This window comes from Vombatus ursinus, unplaced genomic scaffold (assembly GCF_900497805.2).
Source record: "Vombatus ursinus unplaced genomic scaffold, bare-nosed wombat genome assembly UNPS02014772.1, whole genome shotgun sequence".
NCBI lineage: Eukaryota > Metazoa > Chordata > Mammalia > Diprotodontia > Vombatidae > Vombatus > Vombatus ursinus.
The window spans coordinates 32,933,784-32,956,874 of NW_020954550.1; the positions used below are offsets into that span (position 1 = coordinate 32,933,784).

A 23,091-nucleotide genomic window follows, 5' to 3' on the forward strand; every position below is an offset into this window, starting at 1 on the left:
GTGAGACTTGGTAGACACCAATGAGAGCATCACTAATGAAACGGATGAAAAAAAATCAAGCAGGAGAAACAGGATCCAATAGTCAATAGCAGCGTTCTTCCAGTTAATTCAAAATATACATTGACCTACAGTTTCAGCGTATACTATATTTTTCTGGGTTTTTTTTTAAACATTTTATTTAATGTTTTGAGTTCCAAATTCAACCCCTCCCTCCTTTCCCCCCTCCTGAGAAGGTAAGCAAACAGATATAGGTTACATGTGCAATTATGTAAAACATTTCCATATTATTTTGTACAAGAAGACTCAAATAAAAGGAAAAAAATTGAAGAAATTGAAAAATAGCATCTTCAGTCTGTATTCAATCAATATCAGTTCTTTCTCTGGAGGTGGATGGTATGCTTCATCATTAGTCCTTTGAGATTGTCTTGGATCATTGTATCGCTGAGAATAGCTATTGTCATTCGCAGTTCTTCATCAAGCAATATTGCTGTTACTGTGTACAATGTTCTCCTGATTCTGTTTACTTCACTATGCTTCAGTTCATGTAAATCTTTCCAAGTTTTTCAGAAATAATCCTGCTTATCATTTCCTATAGCACAACAATATTCTATTACAATCATATGCCACAAGTTGTTCAGCCATTCTCCAATTGATGGGCGTCCCTTTGATTTCCAGTCCTTAGCCACTAAACAAGATCAGTCAAAAAGTCCAATTTGTAAAATGCAGCAATGAAGGACCTTTAAAATTCACACTCAGTTTTATTTGAAAGAAAAATGCTATTTTGCCCTCCTGATTTAGGGCAGGGGAATTGAGACAGCGTGGGATTAAAGTTATTTCACAATCTTCAAGTAGTTGGTGAAACTAATTTACTTTGCTGCCTACACAGTGTATTCGATTTTTCAATATATTATCTATTTAATTAAGTCATTTCAAAATATCATAGTATCCATTTCCAGGGTCACAGTGTGCAGCCATGTATGAAATTCAGTCATAGACAAAGACATCGAGACAAAGCAGACAGTGGTGATTGCTGGTAGCCTCATTTCCTGAATGAAATTGTGCCACCCAATTATCTTGAAGAGGTCCTGCTGGGAGAGCACACAAAAAACATATAATTTGCTCAAATGCAGGTGGGACTAACTGTACCTCTTGCAAGATTTTGGTTAAGAAGATGAGATGTCACTTTCTGCATTTAGATTGTAAAATCTGTGACCATGTCATATATCAGGGACCATGTCAAGTATCTCTGTAATTCCTCTAGCATAGTAATTAGGTTCTTAATGAATGATTATAGAGTCTTAGATTTAGAACTGGAAGAAACCTCAGAGAGACTTTCTAGCCCCCCTCCCTGTTTTTGCAGATGAGGAAGTAAGATACAGAGAGGTTGTGCCTTTCCTAGGGTTGCATATCAAAGAAGTGGGTGAGACAAGATTTGGAACTAAATCATCATAACTCCAAGCCCAGTGATGTATGTAGCATACCATGATGCAAATGAACTTATGAATGAATTCATCCACAGCAACCTTTCTACTCATTGGTTTTCCCCAGCACCTTGTCATTTCTTCATCAGGTTTCACACACTAGTCATTGAGTGTTACAGAAGCACTGTTTGAGCATGTATTGAATAAAGAGGCGTGAACAAAATTGTATACCAAATATAAATAACACAGTCCCTTACCTTGAAGGTGTTTTTACATTTCAGAGGAATTTTTAGGTCTGCAGGGTCCTTGACTAGTCAGTATCACTGTTCTCCTTCTCTGACAACAATATCCTTAATTTTCATCTTTCCTCCCTTTCCCCACCCATGAAATCTGTTCTAGACCTTTAAGAAGCTCTTCACCTCTTCTTCTCCACCCTTTCAGATTAAGCCATTAGCCTCCTTGTGGTTACATTGAACTCTACTCCCTCCCCTCCCCCAACTCTCTTCCCTGCTCCATTACTTTACTTACTTTACTGATGACTATGACAATGCCCTAGATGGCATCACCTGCTTGAGCTCCCTGACCACTTATCCTTTCATATCAATTTCCCATTCTGGATCATCCCCACAATCTCCTCTACTCTTGCTCGCAGGAAGTTCTTATAGACTTATTGTTATTCGGCCATCTTTAGTCTTGTCCAATTCTCTGTGACCCCATTTGGGATTTTCTTGGCAGAGTTACTGGAGTGGTTTACCATTTCCTTCCCCAGCTCATTTTACAGATGAGGAAACTAAGGTCAACAGGGTTAAGTGACTTGCCCAGGGTCACAGCTAGTAAGTGAGGTCAGATTTGAATGAATCTTCCTGATTCCAGGCCCAGCACTCTATCCACTGCACCATGTGGCTGCCCCACTGTAGACTTGCCCAATGACAAATCTGTGCTGGTCTCCCTCAGTCTTACCCTCAGCATTAGTAATCTCAATGGTCCCTGAAAATGTCCTGGTTCATTCTCTATGATGATCAGAGCAGTTGGACGGCTTTACCTCTATGTTGAAAAAGGAATTCTTAACCTTTTAATATGTCATGTAACCCTTTGGCAGTCTGGTGCAGCCTATTAACTCTTTCTCACAATAATGTGTGTGTGTGTGTGTGTGTGTGTGTTTAAAAATCATAATGGAAGAAAATGCTCAATTTCGGTTGCAGGTAATTGACAATAAAGATGCAGGGTTTTTTTTTTTCTTATCCTAGTTCATGGGCCCGCTGAAGTCTATCCAAGGAAAATCTTGGAGGTTCTGGAATCCAGGTGAAGATCCTCTGATTTAGAATCATAGAATCAAAGACTTTTAAAGCAGAGAGGGACTTTAGAGATATAGCAGTTCAACCCCCTTGTTGTTAGGCTAATCAATAATGGTTTATATTTATGTAGAGTTATATCATTTACAAAGCACTTACTCCCTCCTAACCCCCCAAAAATCTATGGTATAAGTAGTAAAAGTATTATTATTCTAATTTTTACAGACAAGAAATAATAATAATAGCTAGCATTTATGGTGCTATATCTATCTATCTATATGTATATTGCTTTAAGGTTTGTAAAATGTTTTAAATATGTTGTCTTTTCCTTACAACAATGCTTTGAGATAGGTGTTCTTATTCTTACCCCCATTTTACAAATAAGGAAACTGAGGATCCTCTAGGTTAAGTGACTTTCATTCAGTGATTCAAAATGAAGAATGTCAATAAGATCCTCCATGGTAATAATGAATGGCCACACATGCAGGCAGGCTGATATACTTTCCTAAGGAACTCCGTATGTTAAATCTTAGTGCCAGGAACACTGACTGAGGAAGTCCCATCACCCCTGACACAGATATACTCTGGAATGGGCTCCAAAAGGTGTTGTCAAGAATATAACTGTAATTGTTGTTTGTTCTTGCTGATAAGTCATTTTCAGTTGTGTCTGACTCTCTGTGACCCTGTTTTTGGGGGTTTTCTGGGCAGAGATACTAGAGTGGTTTGCCCTTTCCTTCTCCAGCTCATTTTACAGATGAGGAACTGAGGCAAACAGGGCTAAGTGACTTGCCCAGGGTCGCACAGCTAGTAAGTGTCTGAAGCTAGATTTGAACTCATGAAGATGAGTCTTTCTGGTTCCAAGTTCAATGCTCTATCCACTGTACTACCTAGCTACCTTAACTGTAACTGACATTGTGACAAACAGTCACCACTACTTATCCTACTGGTATGACCTTTTCCAAGGGCAGAAGTATGAGGGACACAAGGGGCACACAGACAGCACAAGGAAATATAAATGCAGAAACATTAGAAGGCCACCCAGGAAAGCAGATTTCTCCAGAACTGCACTGTGGGTCTAACACTCTTGACTTTATTTGGCAGTCTGGCGAAGCTTACATACCCCTTCTTGGAATAACGTTTTTAAAAATGCGTAAAATAAAATACATAGGATAACAAAGGAAACCAATTATACTGAAATATATTTGTCAAAATTTTTATTAAAAGTGCACAGATCAGGGAAAGCTAGGTGGCACAGTGGATAGAGCACTGGCCCTGAAGTCAGGAGGACCTGAGTTCAAATCCAGCCTCAGACCAAACACTTGACACTTACTAGCTGTGTGACCATGGGCAAGTCACTTAACCCCAATTGCCTAAAAAAAAAAGTGCACAGATACCAATTAAGAACCCTTGGGTCTTGGCTCAATTTCCCTGTCTCCCCAGGAAAGAGATTGCAATACAGTGAAAGGAAGGACTCGTTAGAGAAAGGGTAACATTAAATTACCATATATGAAGTGAAAATGATACATATAAAAGCACTTGGCCTCTTCAGTACTGTGGAGTGGAAAAAAAAGAAGCATTTATTTATTTATTTTTGACTAGGCAATGGGTTTAAGTGACTTGCCCAGGGTCACACAGCTAGTAAATGCTATGTATCTGAGGCTGGATTTGAACTCAGGTCCTCCTGAATCCAGGGCTGGTGCTCTATCCACTGCACCACCTAGCTGCCCCAAAAAAGCATTTATTAACTGTGAATTGGGAGACCTGAATTTGAGTCCTGGCCCTACCATTATTTTGTTGCATGACGTTGACCAATTGAGCCTCAATTTTCTCATCTGTAAAATGAAATGATGGGAATAGATTATTTTGAAGATACTTTCTGGATCTGATAATCTATGATCTGAGAGACATCCCTGATGAAGATGGTAATGATGTGGTTTTCCTTGGAGTTTGGCTAGGCTTTATGAGATTCCTGTACATTATTTATAGCCTAAATTTATTCAGAGGGAAAATCTCAGCAGAAGGTTGAGATAAGCCTATGCTGTCATTGTTTATAAATAAAGGAACCAAAGTTTGGCATCTCAGCATAATGTACGAGGAGCGGTTTTGCTAGCATCCATCCTGGAAATGGGGAACGAGGAAAACTTGTGACCATTCTCAGACAAACTACACAAAGAAATCACCAATGTTTATGTGCCTCAGGGCAACATTTTAGAAGTGAAAAAAGCAACAACAACATTACAATAAAGAAAATCAGTAGGGTCCATGATTGTCTGAGGCAGCTAGAGTGGATAGAGTGCCAGGCCTGGAACCAGGAAGACTCACTTTCCTAAGTTCAAATCTGGCCTCAGACACTTACTAGTTATGTGACCCTGAGCAAGTCACTTAACCCTGTTTTCTTCAGTTTCCTCATCTGTAAAATGAACTAGAGAAAGAAATGACAAACCACTCCAGGATCTCTGTCAAGAAAACCCCAAATAGGGTCATGAAGAGACAGACATGACTGAAACAACTAAACAATAATTCTGATTGTGCAGGCTGAATTTTTGGCTAAAAATGGACTATTCCATCACATCCTGACAACCATATTAGCTGGACCCCTTTTTCTCTTCCTAGGTGGCTATGCTTCCACCAGATTGGTTTACTGTTGGAGTGATTGGCAGGAAGAGTGGAAGCTGTTACATATCCCTAATGGGAGTGAGACAAAGAGGCCTTTGTAAAAAGAAGTGATGGATTTAAATAACCAAATACTCAAATGGCCCTGTGATCCCATCAATTTGGAAGTTCTCCTCAGCAATGTAGATGATAACTCGTCTATGCCTGACCATCCTATGTGACTCTTGTCTCTGTCCTTCCAAAAGTTTGCATTACAGGGTCCACCCAACATGCTAGCAGCCTTCTTTACCTTCTCCCAACATCACAAAGGTACCAGTGAGGTACTTGGCCTATGTGCTGTCATCCCTCAATTTTACCATACGACCATCCATCTTCTCTTCCTACTGTATCATCTGATTCCTGATGATATCCCTTACCCTTGTTCTTTGGAATTCTTCATGGATTACATGATTCAGTCTGATCATACCTACCACACAGCTCTCTATTTCCTTGTTTCTCAACCCTTTTTTTTTACCCTGAGGCCATTTGGATTAAATGACTTGCCTGGGGTCATATAGCTAGTAGATGTCCCAGGCTGGGTTTGAACTTAGGTCCTCTTGACTCCAGGACTGGTTGCTCTATCCACTGCACCACTTAACTGTCCCTATTTTTTTAGCTTCCTTTTTTAAAAATTTAATTTAATTTAAATTTTTTTGAGGCAATCAGGGTCAAGTGACTTGCCCAGAGTCACACAGCAGTGAGTGTTTGAGGACAAATTTTGAACTAGGTCCTCCTGACTTCAGGGCCAGGGTTCTATCCACTATGTTACCTAGCTGCCACTCATTTTTAATTCTTCAAAGGCAGTGGTATTCCATGTTGTGCTGCCATGTAACAGCAACAGTAAAAAGTTAGTGTTGAAAATATGAGCTTTGTCTTCCCAATTTCTAAATATTACACACACACACACACACACACACACACACACACACGCATACACATATTTGATTGTTCCTGTGATTTTATTGATGTAGGGAGCTTCCAGTGAAGAACTTCCTTTACCAATGCAGGTTATAAATAAATAAATAGATAGGTAGATAGGTAGATAGATAGATAAATGAATGAATGAATATATATGTATGTGTGTGTGCATCACACACACAGTCATATACACTCACACATATGGCATATACATACATGCATGTGAGGCTATGCCTGTGACTTTCTTCGTATGGGGAGTTTTCAACGAGGAGCTTTCTCTACCAATTCAGGTTAAAACCTGTTCTGCAGTCTATGGCCTTAATGAGTTGTATGGGGTCACTGTGAATTTAAGTAAATTGCCAAGGGATGTGCCAAAGTTGGGCCTTGAACCCATGTTTCCCTGACTTAGAGACTAAGTCTCTCTCCATTATGCCAGGCTGACTCCTCCCATCATTAAACACTTAGCCTTAACCTTACATTTCCTGAGACTGCTTTCCACAACTTACTTAGGACCCATGCTAGGGTACCCACTGACTTCATTGTTTTGAGCACATAAAAGGGTGATTTTTAGGCACCTCGGTGGCTCAGTCGATAAAGTGCTGGGCTTAGAATCAGGAAGACAGGAGTTCAAATCCGACCTCAGACGTTTACTGTCTATTTAACCCTGGGCAAGTCACTTAACCTCTGTTTACCTTAATCCACTGGAGGAGGAAAAGGCAAAACCAGTCCAGGATCTTTGCCAAAAAAAAAAACCTATGGACAGTATGGTCCAAGAGATCACAAAGAGTTGGACATGCCTGAACAACAAGAGTTATACCTCTGCGTTATAGCCTCCATGGAGTTATAGGAAACCTTTAGGAAAGCTTCCACCTTGGTGACTGAAGGGAGGATGGATAAGAGTGGGGAGACACATGTAGCAGGCAGAACCATCAGCAGGCTATTATAACAGTCCAAGCATGAGGTGGTGTAGATACATTACAGCCCTTCTTCCTTTCCCCAACATGCATGTTGGCCTACTGCTTCTGGGTTCCAAATGCCGTAGTGCCCTGGAAGGTGACACCAAGGGCAGAACTACTCTCCATTATAGAATCTGAATCACTAGAGTAAAAATTCCTGCCTCTTCTCTGAGGTGCTCATTGTATTGGTGGTCATTGAAAGTCCAAAAGACTTCCAGGACCCTTTAAGGACATATATTAATTGCTACCACAATTGAATATTTTAAAATATTTTTAAATACCCTACATTTGATTATTATTTTGTAGTGAAAGAGAATGCAGTGTGGGTCTCATAGCCATTTAAATCTTGTTATGGCCCCGAAATGGGCAACTAGGTGACACAATAGGTAGAGCACCAGGCCTGGAGTCAGGAGAACCTGAGTTCAGATCTGGCCTCAGACACTTACTAGCTGGGCAAGTCACTTAAATGCTGTTTACTTCAGTTTCCTCATCTGTAAAATGAGCTGGAAAAGGAAATATAAACCACTCCAATGTCTTTGCTAAGAAAACCCCAAATGGGTTCACAAAGAGTCAGACAAAACTGAAATGACTGAACAAGAAATGGCAACAAAAGGTTCCTTTGTTTAGAATTTGCAATACCGCTGTCTTTTCCTCCTTAAGGAGGCAGCAGAAGGGAAGAAATCCTTCCCCATAGGGTGCATCCCATTAGAATGATGCTGCTGCTTCAGTTCTGTCACCCTGGCAGGACTTGTGACTCAGACAGAAACGTTCACTCAGCACCAACACAGAGCCGGAGGACATTATGGCTTCAGTGAAATCTCAGTGCCATTTGTTTTATAACATGTATTGTCCTTACTTTAATTGAAAATGGATTTCTTTATGTTTTTCTATATTCTTTTCCCTCAGCATCAGCAAACAGAGTCCTTGTTAAAATCATCTGGTAAATGAATGATTTTTTTTTTTTGCTTTGACTGTTTCCCATATTTTGGGGGGGAGGGAGAAGAAGTAGCCATCTCCCAAAGACAAGCCTCTTTCAATCCAGCTACCATTTGATCCATGAGAGGAACTGTGGAACATTCAAGCTGGAGATCATTTCATTTGATGCTCTTATTTTATGTATGAGGAAATGAATGACAGCCCCAAATGGGTAAATGACATGCCCAAGGTCATATACCTAGTTAGGGACAGAATAAGGCTGAGAGCCTGTGTCTCCTGACTTTTAATTCAGTGCCTTTTCTACTAGGGCTAGTTCCTGGTAGAATTCAGGATTTTTAATGTGACTGTGGCCAGGTGCACCCTTGGGGTGTGGCTAGTAATACCTTCGCTGCTGTGGTATTTTCTAGAAAAACTGCTAATACTGTGGGCTTCTCCAAAAGACTTTCAGAACCCCCTAAGGACATAGATCAACTGTTATCACAGCTGAAGATTTTTAAATTAGTTTATTTAAGCTCCTTGAAAGTAGAAACTGTTTTATTCTAGCCTTTGTACCCTTAGCACCTAGCATGATGTCAGGCACTTAACAAATACTTTCTGAATTTAATTGAATAGAGACTATCAGAAAGTAACAGGAGATGGAAGTTATCTCCATACTCTGCTGGAAGGGGGAAAAACAGGCATTAGATGATATATTTGGTGTCTGTAATTACTTCCTATGTTTTACCCAAACAGTTGCATTTGTGTGTTCCTCCAGGTAACAAGAAATCTAAACCTTGGGAGATATATAGTCTTATTTCTCAGCAGCAACCAAATCTAAAATCTTCAGAATGGTCTTTAAGACTTGATTTTACATTTATTCTGAAAAACTATATTTTCCTAGTTCCGTTCCTTGAAGAAAAAAAGAAAATCAGCAAAATGTAAAGTCATTTCTTGCATTAGGCATCAATCAGGACTTATTTAGTGCTGTTGAACCCTGCTGTTTTCTGGATGAGAAGAGACTTTGACCTAGATCAGTAGCATCCTTTCTGTGGAAACCCTGGATACCGTGATGTTTTCATTACCTACACTGATTCTGAAAATCATAGCCTATTTGTAACCCAAAGAAACAGATGTCTCACTGCAACTTTTGTACTGTTTGCAAATCTCGGACAAGCTTTTCTTTCCATTTTCTTCTTCTTACTTTTTAAAAAGACTGTCAGGCCATGTTTAAATAAAAAAAAAAAAAACAAACAGGTTCTGAGAGATTCAATTGTTGAGGGAAAAGAAGGCTTGTGATCTGTATCTGAATTGTGCAGATTGACAAAGACTCTTAGGAAGGGGCTGGTAATAAAAGAGCTTGAGCATAATATTCTTGCCCCCAAGAGCCCCAAAGAGCTTTGCAAAAATTAATAGACTGATATGGAAATTCTGTCTCATTCATAAGAGGAACACTAGAGGAAAAATCAAATGCATTCAAATGTAAGTGACCCTGAGGAACAACCCTCTTCTCATCCACAGCTGTTTAGAGCTGCTCAAGACAATGGTGGGGGAAGTATTTTACTCAGCTCAACCTGCAACATGAGTTTCCAATGGAGGTGAAATATACTTTCTTGAATGTGACCTTGACACCAATGCTAAGGCTAATAAGTAATCCAGAGAGGGCCTTGGAATTGTATAATTGTTGTTCTTAATGTTAGTCTCTTCCACTGAAGTCCTTCTTCATTCACAGCCAAGCAAAAATTCTTGATAGTTCCTGCAAAACTGGAAAGGTTTTGAGCAAAGGCCCAGCAACGAACTTCATCTGTCATCTGAGGACCAGGCTACCTAAATTTGAGGAGATGTTTTCAGAAGGCTAGGCCACCAGACAATGGATGTTTTTAACCCTGGTAATTCACAGATACCACAGATGAGGCAGTGAGTGGGTAGAATCTGTGTTGGTAGAGGGAATACCTACCAATGAAAGCCCAGCTCCTTGAGGTGTTATTAGCCTGTACTCATATAATTTGTTATGACTCATATATTAAAAACCAGTTCATTTGAAAATGTGCTGACCCATCTGAAAATTGGCAGATGGGATTTGCTGAAGTGTAATGAATAACTTGATTTTAGACTTAAAAAAACAAAACAATTTCAAAACTATTGAGTTAAACAACAGCAAGAGGGCTACCCCATATCACAGGACCATAGACTTAGAGCTTTGTTATTGTTCTGTCATTTTACTTGTGTCCTACTCTTTGTGACACCATTTGGGGTTTTCTTGGCAAAAATACTAGAGTGGTTTGTTATTTCCTTCTCCAGCACGTTTTACAGATGAGGAACTGAGGCCAGCAGGGTTAAGTGACTTGCCTAGGGTCACACAGCTAGTAAGTGTCTGAGGCCAGATTTGAACTCAGGAAGATGGGTCTTCCTGACGCCAGGCTTAGCGCTCTATCCACTGTGCCACCTCGCTACTTGGATTTAGAACTAGACGGGACCTTAGAGATCATCAAGTCCAATAGTTCTAGAGTGAGGGGTCCTGAGACCCTTTTAGGGGGTCCACAAAGTCAAGACTAGTTTCATGATAATACTAAGATGTTTTAATTCCGAATATGGTAAATAGCAATAGATGCAACCTGCATAAACAAAAGCTCTTCAGTATTTTTTAAAATTGTAAAGGAGTCCTGAGAACAAAAAGCTTGAAAAGCACTGTCTAGTCCAAATCCCACATTTTGCAAATGAGAAGCTTGCTAGACAGAGGGAGTAAGCAGCAGAGCTGGAGTTTCAACCCAAAGCTTTTGAATCTGAATCCAATGTTCTATCAGTTATACCACACCACATCATATTTGCTTACCAGAAGAAATAATTCAAGATTACAAATGATACAACCTTGCAAATTTTCCTACCAAATAGACTCCGCAGCAGAGCAAGGAATGGGGAGATCTAGGAAGATTGTGGAGAAATGTTCTCAAATCCAAAGCACAAGTAGGAGTTTGGTGAGTGATGAATGCAGGCCAAAGTTCAGAGTGGAATTTCATAATCCTGGCAGGCCTCACACTCACCATCAGGGCAAGAAGAATGTCTTCCACTTAGTAGGCACTTAGTAAGTTTTGCCAAAGGGAACTGGATTAAATGAGGTATAATGCTCCACTCTACTCAAAATATACATAGGTTGACCTCTGCTTCAAAATTGCTACAACTTGGACAAAGGATGTTTCTACATTTACACCTGAATCTATGGTTATATTAGTTAAACTCTTTAAAAATATCAGTGAAACTGGGGGTTTTGGACCAATCTGACTAGTTCATTAAATTGATTGATTTTGAGGACTCAGTTTATCCTCATGCTGATAAGGCCAGTCTTGCATATACATAGAAGCTAATGCCGCACCGCAAACACAGGACTGAAAGAATTGGTAGAGCTGAAAACACATTTGGGCAAGAAGACACAGTCAGATTCTTTTTTGTGTCTTTTAAAAATTAATTTATTTTTTTTCTGGACTTACCCGACACCAAATAAAATGGAAACTTCCATATACATAGCAGGATGGGAAGAAAAAAGTGTTGTACACAAAAATGAAGATCTCGATTATGTATGGCTTGCTTTTCTTTTTAAGTACATAATAAATTCAATCTGTAGCTTTCAAACCTGTCCTGCTTGTCTGTGCTTCTCTCTGGCCTTCCTTCTCTTCTCTGAAATACATCTATCTATCTATTTATACACACACACACACACACATACACACATATGCATATATATACACATACATATATTCATATACATACATACATATATGTATACATAATATAGTCTTCAATATCCCTCTTTTCTTTCTTTTCTTTTTTTGCTATCTTATCCCTGTCACCTCTTGCCCTCCTTTCTACCCATTCACCCCCCCCCATTGAAAAAAGAAAAACAAAGCTCTTATAATAAATACGTATAGCTAAGCAAAACAAATTCCCACGGTGGCCATGTCTGAAAATGTACCTCTTATTCTGCATCTTGAACTCATCAGCTCTCTCAAGAAGTGTGTACATGCTCAAATTCTCAAATAGAACCATGTTCCCTTTGATGTGACCATTCCCTCCAGTAACTGTAGATCATAACCACTCCTCATGCCTGCCCATTCTATGCAACTCTGATCTACATTCTATCATAATTCACTACCTAACATACAGAGGGTCTTCTCACTTGTTCTTGACATCAGGAGGGTACCAATGGAACCCAAAGACTGTCCATTGACCATCTTTTTCTTTTGCCACATGGCAAACCTAATATATTTTTCAACTGAGAATTTCTTTGATGGTTCTTTACTCTGCTTCTCCTTTGTATCTTCTTGTTCATAATGGGTTGTAGCTTCTGTTGACTTTTGGGTGATTTTCAACCACAGTTCTACTGCACTGCTCCATGGCTTCTAACAATACAATAGCGCTGGTAGAATATCACTATTTAAAAAGTTGGAGGAACACAAAAATGCCTTTCAATGATGGTATTCCATTATTATATAAACTCACTCATAGACCAACTCCCTAGCTGAACAGGGACCACACTGTAAGTGGTCATGAAGAGTGCTACTGCACAGCCTCCAAAGGGAATTGATTAATACCTCTCTATTATGTCTCAGGATGTGTTCAAGCTACAGGACCCCATTTAGGAACTTGGTCCCTTGAGATGGATTGAAAATTGGATGAAGGCATATGGAACATTAGAAAATAATACTTTGAATCCAGCAAGGAACCTCTCAGATGTAAAACTAAGCTCTCTCTGAGGAAGGGGGAATTTCAGATAATGCAGCCTGAGGGATTGTATCTTCACAGAATCATTAGCACAAATCAAAACAGTTTCCAGGAAAAGGAGAAAAGTGTTTGTTATTACCAAGGTTTGGGGAGGGGAGGAGTGGTTATACTGAAATTTGAGTAGGACTAAGCGGAATTAAAATACTCCTCTTTAAATGGGGATAATGAAAGAAACTAAGAATTAAAGCAGGGTTGGCTTCTGTGCAATGAAAATGGTCAGGGGGAGGCTCTGTTTTCCTAAGCACAGAAGCTTCAGTACTCTATTTACTTGTTAAACACAAGCAAATACAGGGACTTGCGTATCAGCTCCAAATAATTATGGTGACAGGAGCATTTGTATCATCTAATCCTATATGATAAGTATTCATATCTTGCATCATTCTTAACAGTCTCTGAGTAACAGGGATCTGACTCAACTTTCTTATTTGTTTTTGTTTGTTTGAAATTGAATTGAAGTGAGGGGTCTATATCTAAAGAGAATGAAAAACATCACATAACACAAAGTACATCACTTTGTATTTGTATAATACTATCTGAATAAAATTTTAAAAATATTTTTGGTACCATCACTCATTTTTTCTTCTTTACCTCTAGTCTCAGGGAAGAGGAATTACTCCATTTCCTAAAGCTTCTCTTTCTAACTACATCCTTTATTACATGTCATTTTGCCTATTCACCTTCCAAATTTTTTTCTTTTTTTTTAAGTATTTTATTTTTCCCCAGTTACATGTCAAGAAAATTTTTAGCACTCATTTTAAAAAGATTTTGAGTTCCAAATTCTTCTCCCTCCCTTCCTTCCCTCCCCTCTCTGAAAATGGTAGGCAGTTTGATATAGGTTATACAGGTGCTATCATGTAAAAATATTTCCATATTAGTCATTGTTGTGAAAGAAGAAACAGATCAAAAGAAAAAAAAGACAAGAAAAAAACAAAGGAAGTGAAAAAAATATGTTTTGATTTGCATTCAGAGTCCATCAGTTCTTTATCTGGAGAAAGATAGCATTTTCCTTGGTGAATCTTTTGTACTTGTCTTGGATCATCGTGTTGCTGAGAAGAACTGAGCCATTCATAATTGATCATTACGCAATGTTGATGAGACTGTGTACAATGTTCTCCTGGTTCTGCTCACTTCACTTTGCCTCATTTTCTACAAGTCTGTCTAGGATATTCTGAAATCTGCCTATTCATCATTTTTTATTGCACAGCAGTATCCCATTACATTCACATACCAAAGCTTGTTCAGTCACTCCCACAATTGATGGGCATCCCCTCAGTTTGCAATATTTTGCCACCAAGAAAAGGGCTCTATAAATATTTTTTTTCCACATGTAAGTCCTTTTCACTTGTTTTGATCCTTCTGGGATACACAAGTACTGCTGTATCAAAGGGTCTGCACAGTTTTATGTCCCTTTGGGCATAGCTCCCAGTTGATCCCCAGAATGACTGGATCAGTTTACAACTCTACCAACAGTATACCAGTGTCCCAATTTTCCCACATCTGTGCCAACATTTATCATTTTCCTTTTTTGTCATATAGTAGCCAATCTGATAGGTATGAGGTGGTACCTCAGAGTTGTTTTAATTTGCATTTTTCTAATTAATAGTGATTTAGAGGTTTTTTTTTTCATATGACTATAGATAGTTTTGATTCCTTCATCTGAAAACTACCTGTTCATATCCTTTGACCATTTATCAATTGGGAAATGGCTTGTATTCTTACAAATTTTACTCAGTTCTCTATATAGTTGAGAAATGAGGCCTTTGTCAGAGAAACTTCCTGTAAAGATTGTTTTCCAGCTTTCTGCTTTCTTTCTAATTTTTGTTGTATTGGTTTTGTTTGTACAAAAGTTTTTTTTAATTTAATATAATCAAAATGATCTATTTTACATTTTGCAATGCTCTTTATCTCTTGTTTGGTCATGAATTCATCCCCTCCCCATAGATCTGACTGGTAGGCTATTTCTTGCCCTTCTAATTTGCTTATGGTGTCACCTTTTATGTCTAAATCATGCGCCTATTTTGACCTTATCTTGGCACACCACATAAGATGTTGGTCTGTACCTAATTTATGCCCTATTGTTTTCCAGTTTTCCCAGCAGTTTTTGTCAAATAGTAAGTTCTTATCCCAAAAGCTGGGGTCTTTGGGTTTATCAAACATCAGGTTACTAAGTCCATGGACTACTTTGTCTTATGTACCTATTGATCCGCTCTATCTGCTTCTGTTTTATGGGAAAGTTCATCCCATTCACATTCACAATTATGATCACTACCTATGTATTTCCCTCCTTCTTATTCTTCCTCCTATTTGTCCTCTCTCTCCTTTTACCCTTTCCCTCCTCATCAGTGTTTTGCTTCTATTTACCATCTCCCCTGATCTGCCCTCCCTTCTGTCAGTTTCAAGCACTCCCCAGCCTTTACTTGATTTCCTCCTCTCTTACTTCTCTGTCAAGTAAGATAGATTTCTATATTCAACTGATGGTATATTTTATTTCCTCTTTGAGCCAATACTAATGAGAGTAAGGTTCAAGTGATGCTCATTGCCCACTCTCCCATCTTTCCCTCCACCATAATACGTCTTTCATACCTCTTCACATGAAATAATTTACCCCATTCTACCTCACTCATTCTGCATCGTTTGTACTCTTTCTCATCACTTGATTTTTTTATGTCATTCCGTCAAGTTCACCTTACATCCATACCCTCTATCTATCTATTTATTCCTTCTAGCTGTACTATTAATGATACAATGTTTAAGAATTACAGGTATCATCTTCCTATGCAGGAATGTAAATAGTTTTGCTCTATTGAATCTCTTATGTTTTCTTTTCTCTCTTTACCTGTTTATGCTTTTCTTGGGTCTTGATACTAGAGGTCAGATTTTTGGTTTAGTTCTGGTCTTCTCCTTATGAAAGCTTGAAATCCTTCTATTTCATTGAATGACCATTTTTCCCTTGATGTATTATGCTCAATTTTGCCAGGTAAGGGATTCTTGGTTGTAGTCCTAGCTCCTTTGCCTTCTGGAATATCATATTCCATGACCTCTGATCCTTTAATGTTGCAGCTGCCAAGTCCTGTGTCATCCTGATTGTTTCTTTCTGGCCATTTGCAGTATTTTTTCCTTCACCTGATAATTCTGAAATTTGGCTATAATGGTCCTTGGGTTTTTTATTTTTGGGATCTCTTTCCTGAGGTTATCATTGGATTCTTTCAATGCCTATTTTGCCCACGGTTCAAGGACATCAGGGCAGTTTTCCTTGATAATTTCTTTTTTTTTTTTAATTTGGGAGGCAATGAGGATTGAGTGACTTGTCCAGGGTCACACAGCTAGCTAGTAAGTGTCTGAGGCTGGATTTGAACTCAGGTCTTCCTGACTCCAGGGCCAGTGCTCTATTCACTGCACCATCTAACTGCCCCCTTCCTTGATAATTTCTTGAAACATGCTGTCCAGATTCTCCTTTTGATTATGGCTTTCAGATAGTCCAATGATTCTGATACTGTCTCTCCTGGATCTATTTTCCAGGTCAATTGTTTTATCCCATGAGGTATTTACATTTTCTTCCATTTTTTCATTCTTTTGAATTTGTTTGGTTGATTCTTGATGTCTCATAGAGTCATTAGCTTTCACTTGCCTGATTCTAACTTTTAAGGTGTCATTTTCCTCAACTAGCTTTTGTATTTTCTTTTCCATTTGGCCAATTGTACTCTTTAAGGAGCTGTTTTCTTCAGTGAATTTGTGTATCTCCTTTTCCATTTGGCCAATTCTACTTTTTTTAGCAGTTTTCTAAGCTGTTGACTCTTTTTTGATAATTCTCTTACATCATTTTCATTTCTTTTCCCAATTTTTCTTCTACCTCTCATATATGATTTTTAAGCTCCTTTTTCAGCTCTTCCATGAGGTCTTTCTGGGCTTGAGATTACTTCTCATTTTTCTTTGGGGTTTTGCCTGTAGGTGTTTTGACATTGTTATCTTCTTCTGAGTTTGTGTCTTGGTCTTCCCTGTTACCATAATAACTTTCTATGGTCAGATTCTTTTTTGTTGCTGTCATTTGTTTGTTTTCTGCTCATCTTTTTTTTTTTTCCTCTTCCCTTTCTTTTAAATTTCAGCTGCTCCCAGGGCAGAAGAGGCTGTCTCAGGCCTCTTGTGCCATGTGCCAGTGACTGTAGGCCCTGGCTGTTTTACCTGGTGCTATGCTTATGTTGCCATGAGGCCCCAATGTCTGGTTTTGTGCGGAGGGGGGGGGGTGGGGGGGGGGGTGGGTGGTGGCTGGTGCTGCTGGAGGCTGTAGGGGTCTGGCAGCTTATCTGGTGCTGAGCTGGGGTCCTAGTGGTGGTATCTGGCAAGTGCTGAGGCTGATGGGGTGTTTCTGCTTTTCCCTTGGGCTACATTGAAGAATATGGAGGTCTGGCTGCTGGAGGATGCCTGTTTGCCTGGGGCTACACTGAAGCATATGGTGGTTCTCAAAGCTGGAGTCTGCCAGTTTCCCTGGGAGATCCTGGTGTCTGAGGGATCCTAGTGTTGGTGTTTGCCTGCTCCATTCCACTGGGGATCTCCCACTGGTTTGCTGAGGAGGGGCTTGCTGGAATGCTTCCTGTCCTGGAACATCCTCCCCTTTTAACTGAGTGATATGGACCTCTCTTGCTGATCTTCCAAGTTTCTTGGGCTAAAAGAATTTTTCAACCTGTCTTTTTGCTGGTTCTACTATTACAGTATTTGTTTTGGGGTGCTATTTTATGGTTGTTTGGAGGTGAATATAGGAGAGTTACAGTGATTTACTGCTTCTTTGTCATCTTGGCTCCTGGAAGTCTCCCATTTTTTTTCTTTTTGCAGTTTATCTAGACACCATAGCATTGTAAGATCATAGATCGAGAGTTGAAAAAGACCTTCAGTGTCATAAAGCCCAAGCCCCCCATTTTACAAATGAGGAAAGTGAGGCCCAGGAAGGTTAAATGTTAAGTGACTTAGGTCACACATATAACTGGAAGAAGTGGGATTTGAACTCAGGTACTTTAGCTCTAAATGGAGCAATTTTTCCACTCTACTTTGCTGATGCCCTTGTCCCTTCTTGTACTTTTTCAATCTGTTTCTCTCTATTGGCTTCTTGGCATCTACCAGGAAAAAAAGCTTTGGTCTCCCAATCCTTTAAAGGAAAAAAAGCCTTCCTTCAACCTCTCTACTCTAGTCAACCATAATTTCATTTTTTTTCTCCTTCCTTTGCTGCCAAACTTCCTAGAAAAGTGACTCATTCTCAGTGTCTCCACTTTCTTACCTCCTTCTTTAATCTTGCTTCCATTCCCACTAACTATTCTTTCATAACACCTCTCTCAAAGACCATCAGTGTTATCCAGTTACCAAATCCAGTTGTCATTTTTTAGTCCTCATCCTGGACCCCTAGACCTCCCTGCAGCATTAAGACACTGCTGCTCATGCCACCTTCTTCTTGGTCCTGAATATCAGACTAAGGTGTTTGACATTTCATCCACAACCACTGGAGCACCACTGCAGGTGTTTGGTTTTTTGTTTTGTTTTGTTTTAGCAGGGAAGATGGACTATCAGGTCCATTAATCTGTTGGGAACTTATAAGATGAATTAGAGAAACCTTGTGAAAGGGAATACCCTCAGGAAGGGCTTTCTGAACCTAGGCAAAAAGTAATAAAAGCCTGAGTTTCTGGCATCCAAACTATATAGTTCTTAAAAGGAATTGGACAGTGTATTATAAATATATCTACTTCTTTCTCCCTAAGAATTCACTTCTTTTTTGGCGGTCCCTTTTGTGAACTGTTTAAATGGCTGACTCTGCTTTGATCTCTCTCTGTCTAGAAAGAGTTTAGGCTAGGAATTCTATGTCTACATTTTCTTCAAACAGCCTATGTATTTAATGTAAGTAGACATGGTCTTGGTTGCTCAGATGGGTTAGGTATGTCTGTAAAGACTGCGTAGTGTGCTATGTCTCTGAGATCTAAGGCAACAGAACCGCAGAGACCCAAAGGGGCAAGACTGAAATGATTGTTACTCAGAGACAGAAAAGATGGGATTTTTAATGAATCCTCATGTATTGGATGAAAGTAATCATAGGATCATAGATTTTTGAGCTGGATGGGACCTCAGGGATCATCCAGTCATCACCTCATTTTACAAGCGAGAAAATTGAATTCTAGAGCAGATAAATGATTTGTCCGAGTCTGTGTAGGTAGCGAATTCCAAAGCCAAGGATTAATGTAAGGTCCCATGATTGCAAGTCCATCATTCTTTCTGCCACCTCTTTTCCTTGATATTAATTCTGTAAACTCTATGTAGTTTGCAAAAGAAAAAAAAATCTGTGGCGGGGAGAAACAGATACCTACATGAAGCCAAGGCCCCACTGGATCCAGGAGTGGAAAGAGGGACACTTTTCACTCCACAGTAGCTTTTTTTTCTTTTTTGTTGCTTCTTACTTTATTCCAAGGACTGTAGTCAAATGCCTACTATATCTTGTTCTATCAGGACAAGGGGTGGGGGTGAGGAGTAAGGAGTATGAATGGGTCAGTGGTAATCCACTGCCACTTCCAGAAGAGTAACTCAGAACACACCTATGTTCTCCTGATGCTATGTAGCATGCATTTTTCAGTGAAGGGCAGCCAGTACATAATTACTGCAAAAATAATTCACTGCCCTCATCATGCCATAGATATTGTTCCAGAAGCAGTGCAATAGACAAACCCAGGACATGTTTGTTGATTGGCATGGCTGGTACCATCTTGCTTCAACTCCTTAAGGCCATGAAGAAAATGAATGACAAAAGAAGTTGCTTAGCTAATAAATCAAAAAACATTAAGTGCTTACTATGTGCTGGGGACTCTCTAGATAGTGAGCAAATAGCAATGAAGTAGTCACTGACATCACAGTGCTTATATTCTACTCGTGAATATAACAAGACTCAACTGTAGTATAGGCTACAGTGAGGAAAAGGATCTTGGTTTCCCAATGTACTCTAGTGCAGGGTTGCTATAAATTGTCACATAGCTGATGAACTTCCCCTCCCCACTGGATGTCACTCAGAATCCCGGAACTGCAAATGAGCCCACCCTTTACCTGGAATATGAATCCTATTTACAATGCCTCCCAATAAGTGATTATATACTCTTTACTTGAACACTTCCAGCAATGAGAAATTCACTACCTCCTAAAGCAGCCCTTTGCTTTTGTCAAACCATGAATTTATCCTTCAGTATCTCTATCCGTATCAATGTTGTCTGTGTTAGATGCAATTATTAAGTACCTACTATGTGCCAACACCTAGAGATATAAAGACAAAAACAAAACAGTCCTTGCCTTTAAGGAGCTTACACTCTATTCTGAGAAAGAAGAACCAAGACGTGCATACCTGCCTTGATAAGTTCCTTTCATAGAGAAGCAGCTTAAATGCTTTCCAAACTTGAGGAGAGAATATGGTGATGAAAGCTATCAATAACTCTATTAAACAAAATAGTAGTCATCTGTCAAAAAACAAACTAGCTCTTTCTCTCTCTCTCTTTCCCACCCCATTTTTTTCTTCCCCCCTCCTCCCTCACCCTCAAAAAGCCAAACTAGTTCATATATGTATAGTCACAGCCTTTCTCCTATTCACTCATTTTTACATCCCCCTCAATAATTGCATGCCCACAGTAATATACCGTATCTGCCCACTTTTCATTATTATATGTCCTGCCTCAAATTCTCATCTAAAATTGGAGAAGGGGGAAAAGTCTTACTTTTTCATTGCTAGTTTCTTGATCTCAAGAAATTTGTTGCATTTTAAAAGAGAAAATGACTCTGCATCTATAAAGATTTTCTCCATTTGCATTTAATTCTTAACTATCTCCAGAAGATGAAAATAACAGTGTTTGTTAATCCTCTCTTTTCTCACTTGGTAATAAATATTACCATGTGGAAATGGTGGTATACTCCAAGCTGATGTTTGCTTTTGTCCATTTCTCAGGTCATTAAATATTTACTCAGAATGGGGAGAGTGATAGGAATACTTCATTGAAAGTTGAAAATTTCTCCCTCAAACTGCTCCTACCCCACTCCACTCCCTACATACACATATGCTTTATATTTTGAATCACTGGACAAGCCTAGTTTGCCACTCAAATGGAAAGTGTTATGACTTATAAAGCAAGGGACAGATGGACCCCAAGAAGGTGTTTATCTTAGATTCTTGGGGAACTTACTCCAACCCTTTTTTTTTACAGGACATTCAATTAGTAGTTAAAATACAATAAGTGTCTAATTGAATTACTATCATATGACATTTATTTGGTACTGGGAAGGAGGGAAAGATGGAGGAAAATTACGAAAGAATTATGTTAATAGGGGCAGGCATGTGGGGCAGTGGATAGAGCACTGGCCCTGGAATCAGGAGGACTTGAATTCAAATCTGACCTCAAACACTTGACAATTACTAGCTGTGTGACCCTGGGCAAGTCATTTAGCCCTATTGATTAGCCAAAAAAAAAAAAAGAATCATATTAATATTAATTAACAAGTTGGTATAATGGGAAGAGTGCCAGATTTCAAATCAAAAGATAGAAGTTTGAATCCCCCCCCCTTCCATTGGTGGGTTCTTTCCAGAAACTCCATTTTGAAGAAGGCCCAAACCAGTCATATTTCACTTCCTGGACTTTACCATTGTGTTCCTTTCCCTTTTAAGCTCCTCTTTAATGTGTTGTCTTACTCCATTAGAATGTAAGCTCCTTGAGGACAGGGACTATCTTTTTGCCTGTATTTTTTATGTCTAGTGCTTAGCACAATGTCTAGCTCACGGTAAGTGCCCAATAATGTTTGATGATCTGACTTTAGACAAATCAATGGGACATGCTTACTTCCTGTGTGATCTCAGACAATATAAGAGTTAAAATTTATATAAAATTTAAGGTTTCCAAAGCATATTATCTTGTCCATACCTGCAATAGCCCTGTGAAGTAGGTGCTTTGCCTTTCAAGTTACCTCAGTTTCCTCATATGTAAAATGAAGGGGCTGGACTACATTATCTCCATGCCCCCTTCTAGTTCTAAGTCCTATGACCTTCCCTGCACTTGAAGAACGTATAGCATTGTTGGAGAGGGCAGATGTACATTGGAGAAACTTTTAAACAACAGCTTGAGACAATAAAAACGCCCAGTTGAATGGTACAGAAGAAGATGAGATTGTACTGCACATGACGCATGTACAGAGAAGCCCATCCAGTGTATGGGGAATATTTCTAACCTTCCCACTGGCAACCTAGCTTGGCTGCTCCAGGGAGTGTAAAGAGGAAATGTGTAGGGGTGGGGGTCAGGATAGAAGCTAATCCCCTCTGGAACACAAAGGGAGGTAGGATTTAGCAATTAAACAGAGGCTGTGTGATGAGTTCGTTAAAAATGTAAGCATCCTGGGGTATGAGATCTGGAGTAAAGTTGAGCTTTTGACGCGGACCATGGGTCATTACCCAAGAATGAAAAATGAGAACAAGGAAAGGAGATTCTGCCACTGGAAAGCCTTTTAGAAGTTTACTGGGACATTTGAGAGAGCCATTGTCAAACACTGTCTCTTGCCTTTGTATGTACTGTATATGGAATGGCAGCATCGACCTGGTCCTCTGGTAAGCATATTGGAGGTTGAAGGGCATGAACTGCCCAAAGGAAAGAAATCCTTGTGAATTTCTGCAGGCAAGGGAGAATTTGGCTGGCCCTCCTTTCCTGCTGTGTGGTTTTGGGGAAAGTGGTGTTTGTTAGACCCTGCAGAGCCAAAAAGAGAGCTGGACAATCCTTCTTTAGTGATTTTCTTTGCAAGGTGTTTCCATGTACACCGGCACAAGAGAGGTGGTCATCAGAGATGCTCTTAGATATTCTTCCTAAGGAACTTTCTTTGGGAGGTTGGGTACCTGGTACTAGCTTACCCTTTTCTATGAAAATCCCTCAGCCTGTTTCTGTCCAGATCAGAGCCCAAGTCTATTCACTTCCTCCCAAAGGAAGGAGTATATCAGGAAGGCTGCTGATGGTCATCGTACAACTAGGTATTGGAAGAGTGTCAATGATTGACCCAAAACAAGCAAGAAGTATGAAAGAAGGTTTACTTACAAGATATAAATATAGATATGAATAGATAGATAGATAGATAGATAGATAGATAGATAGATAGATAGATAGATAGATAGATAGATAGATA

General features: G+C 39.4%; 1 protein-coding gene across 1 annotated transcript in view; it reads left to right on the forward strand.

Annotated features, from left to right (window-relative positions):
- PLCXD3 (phosphatidylinositol specific phospholipase C X domain containing 3) overlaps positions 1-23,091 on the forward strand; it is a 213,746-nt gene that overhangs the window by 189,722 nt on the left and 933 nt on the right. The window lies entirely within an intron of this gene.